The sequence below is a fragment of the Hyperolius riggenbachi genome, chromosome 7 (assembly GCF_040937935.1).
Source record: "Hyperolius riggenbachi isolate aHypRig1 chromosome 7, aHypRig1.pri, whole genome shotgun sequence".
Lineage (NCBI taxonomy): Eukaryota > Metazoa > Chordata > Amphibia > Anura > Hyperoliidae > Hyperolius > Hyperolius riggenbachi.
In genome coordinates, this window is record NC_090652.1 from 56,108,610 (window position 1) to 56,112,876 (window position 4,267).

A 4,267-nucleotide genomic window follows, 5' to 3' on the forward strand; every position below is an offset into this window, starting at 1 on the left:
GGCCACTGCTAGCAGCGGCCGCTACACTAATTTTTCTGGTGCGTGTACATGTGCCCATCACCCTTCGTGATCATTACCTTGCCGCGGTGAAGGGGCTTGCGCATCACAATGAAGCAATGACCGCCGGCTATTTGAGTGTCTCGGGTGGGGGTGGCACACAAAAGATAATAAGGTCGTTGCTTCATTGTGGTCAGACCAAATTTGATCAGCTGGACAGTCACTGTTCTGTCATTCAGCTACATCAGCCGGGCGAGCATATGGGCTGAAAAGCCACCATCACCTGCACTCTCGTCATGGTGCGCACCAGTCCAACACGCCCGTCACTACACAAACGGCTTTTTGCAGTCACTGCATACCTTTCACTGCATCTGTGACTGACTGCACATTATACCTGGCAGTCAGTGCATAACTTGCACTTGAATGGATACACTTTTAAACAATTTAAGAATACAACCATCTAAACTTTCAAACAATTTAATTAAAAATACAACCATCTAAACTTTCAAACAATTTAAAAATACAACCATCTATCATTTTCAAACAATTTAAAAAAAGGGCAAAAAAACTTGCCCTCCGTCAAACATTATTGGCAAATGCTTTCGACTTGGTTTGTCTTCCGCTGGCTCATGGGTCCATCTGACCACCGATGCCTGGTCTGCAAAGCACGGTCAGGGCAGCTACAGCATGGGTCTCAGCAGGCTCCCACTTCGGGCCGGAATCCAACCTTCATTCCCTGCGGTGACAATGGCAGACTTGCCCTCCATAACGCATTCTCGCCGGAGACCAACCTGGTGAATAGCAGTGAAGGCACCATCAGACTTGCCCTCCATAACGGATTCCCGTTAAAGGATTTAAAGTTGATTCATTACAATTAGGGTCGCAAAAGGTCCTCCTGAGTCCTGTATTGTTATTTTTGGTCACTACCTCGGGGCGGGCGTGCATGCCTGCCTGCCTCCCTCCTTGCCTGGATGTGTGGTGGGTAGCCGTTGATCAGGCTCCGACTCCGGAACGCAATACAAGAGGGAGCTCGTCCTCAGAAACAGCTGGGGGCAGTGTCCGGCGCCATGTATCGCCCGCTATGGCCAGACAGCCAACATGCCCTTCAACGTCAGCTGCTGATGCCACCGTAGCGCCATCAGCCCAGGGGGGCTCAGCGGTTTGGAAATTTTTTCACGTGTGTGTCTCAGATCGGAGCAAAGCCATCTAGTGTCTCTGCCAGCAATAATTGAGCCGTGGAAAGGCCAACTGTCACGTAGGGACAAGTGCTTTACGAAGGCACCTGGAGAGAAGGCACAAACAGCTATGGCAAGAACACCTGAGGAAAACCAGCACCCCTCAAAAGACAAGCCACGGAGAACAACCGCGGCAGCCGTCACAGGGGGCTTCTGCTGCTCCACGTTCCCATGGTATTGTTCGTGGCTGGGGGGAGGAAGAATGGCTACACTTTTAAACAATTTAAAAAAACAACCATCTAAACTTTCAAACAATTTAAAAATACAACCATCTAAACTTTCAAACAATTTAATTAAAAATACAACCATCTAAACTTTCAAACAATTTAATTAAAAATACAACCATCTATCATTTTCAAAACATTTAAAAAAGGGCAAAAAAACTTGCCCTCCGTTAAACATTCTTGGCAAATGCTTTCGACTTGGTTTGTCTTCCACTGGCTCAAGGGTCCATCTGACCACAGATGCCTGGTCTGCAAAGCACGGTCAGGGCAGCTACAGCATGGGTCTTAGCAGGCTCCCACTTCGGGCCGCAATCCAACCTTCATTCCCCACGGTGACAATGGCAGACTTGCCCTCCATAACGGATTCCCGTTAAAGGATTTAAAGTTAATTCATTTCAAATACACAGCAGGGCCTCGAAAGTCTGCCTCCTGTATTGTTATTTTTGGTCACTACCTCGGGGCGGGCGTGCATGCCTGCCTGCTGCCCTCCTTGGATGTGTAGTGGTAGCCGTTTCTCAGGCTCCACAACGGATTCCATCCCTCATTCCCCGGCCATTACCCGGGGTCACAATGGCAGACTTGCCCGCCTCCATATGATTCTCGTGAAAGGAATGTGGTGTCATCTTTGCCCACCATAACTGGTTCTCGTTCAAGGATTTAAAGTACATTCATTTCAAATACACAGCAGGGCCTCGAAAGTCCTCCTCCTGTATTGTTATTTTTGGTCACTACCTCGGGGCGGGCGGGCGTGCATGCCTGCCCGCTGCCCTCCTTGGATGTGTAGTGGTAGCCGTTGCTCAGGCTCCACACCGGATTCAAACCCCTCATTCCCCGGCCATTACCCAGGGTCACAATGGCAGACTTGCCCGCCTCCACAGGATTCTCATTGTAGCGGTACTGAACAAGTACACAGAAAGTAGAAAATGTAATTTAAAAACAAAACGTAAGCATTTTAACAATGCCATGGAAAGTTGAGAAGGAAGTCACACATTACCTGACATCACTGAGTGAGGAAGAGCAATCTCGCCATGTTGCGCAGTAGTCCAGCATGGCCGTCACTACACAAACAGCGGTTTGCGGTGCGTTACACAGTGAGTTTGGTGTGTCAGTGTGAAGCAGTACTCTAATTACACTCCCTGATTGATGTATACACATGCAAGATGTTTGAAAGCGTGTTAGGCCTGCAATTTAGCATTCAATGTGATTTCTGCCCTTAAAACGCTGCTTTGCGTCACATCCAGATTTTTCCCCGGGACTTTTGGCATGTATCCCACTCCGCCATGCCCCCGTCCAGGTGTTAGACCCCTTGAAACATCTTTTCCATCACTTTTGTGGGCAGCATAATTTTTTCTATTTTTCAAAGTTCGCCTCCCCATTGAAGTCTATTGCGGTTCGCAAACTTTTCCGCGAACCGAACCTTCCGCGGAAGTTCGCAAACCCGGTTCGCGAACCAAAAATTGGAGGTTCGCGACATCTCTAGTCCTGGGCCTTTCTTGTAGTTGAAGACATGAGTGAACTGTGACACCACGCTTAAAAACAAAAAAAACTGCATTCAGAGAAGCTTCCCCATATTGTAACACTACTATCTATGTTACGGCAAGGCCCTAATGACACTTTCTCTTACAGGGCTATGGAAACCGTTTTGCCCATGCGATAAAGCGAGGTGCAAAAATGAAATCATACCTAGCAGAGGATGGTTTTGATCCATCAACCTCTTGGTTATGGGACCAGCACACTTCCACTGCACCACTCTGCTGCCTCAAAGGGAATGCTTTGTTGTAGGTAAAAGTGGCATTAAATTTCTTGGAGCAGACTTACTTCCTCCCTCCAAAAGACACACATACATCCCCATAAAATCATGCAGTAGCAACAACTAGTCTCTGTGGCACAAATGATTGTGCATTTGGCTATTAACCAAAAGGTTGGTGGTTCAAGCCCACCCAGGGATGGCTTTGTGTTTTGTAAGACAGATACCTACTACACACTTTTTCTATTGAATTGATCATAATGGTACGTGCTATGCCAGCTTTAGCACGTAGTGTGGTTGGTGGTCTAGGGGGTAAGACAGATACCTACTACACACTGAGATGTGGGTTCAAATCCCAGCCATGTTATGTAAGCTGGCTTTTAAAAAAGTACAAATCCTTAATCATGCTGCTTTTTCTATTGAATTGATAATAATGGTACGTGCTAGGCCAGCTTTAGCATGTAGTGTGGTTGATGGTCTAGGGGGTAAGACAGATACCTACTACACGCTGAGATGTGGGTTCAAATCCCAGCCATGGTATGTAAGCTGTTTTGAAAAACTGCAATTCCCTACGGGATGGAGGGCGGAACGAAATTTGCTGGTTCTGATCATGCCTGGTTGCAGTGAGTTCTGCTGGTATAGCAATGTGCGGTCGCACAGGTGCAGTGAAAAGGTTGCAGTGACTGCTGTGCAGGTATAACAATGTGAGGTTGCACAGGCACAGTGAAAAGGTTGCAGTGACTGCTGTGCAGGTATAACAATGTGCGGTCACAGGTGCACTTACAGGTATGCACGGACTGGTATTACGCAATACTCTAGGCAGCTGCCTTTCACACAAACAGGTCCAGTGCCAGTGAAAGTTATACACTGAATGTTTTGGGCCTGGCACAGTATAGCAATTAGCAATGGCCAGCTGCAGACAGATAGGGCTGTATAATGCAGTGTCAGTGGGCCACACAATAAACAAACAAAAAAAAAAAAACACGTCAGAAGAACATTAGCTCTCAAAAGAGCTGTTTTGAGGTGCTTTTTAGCCACAAATATCAGCTAGGAGCAAGCTACAA

At 47.2% G+C, this 4,267-nt stretch overlaps 1 non-coding gene across 1 annotated transcript; it reads left to right on the forward strand.

Moving 5' to 3' along the window:
- The first annotated feature begins 3,332 nt into the window (after positions 1-3,332).
- Positions 3,333-3,405, forward strand: TRNAN-AUU (transfer RNA asparagine (anticodon AUU)). The gene has a single exon. It is a non-coding gene; the product is annotated as a tRNA-Asn (tRNA).
- The last annotated feature ends 862 nt before the right edge of the window (positions 3,406-4,267 follow it).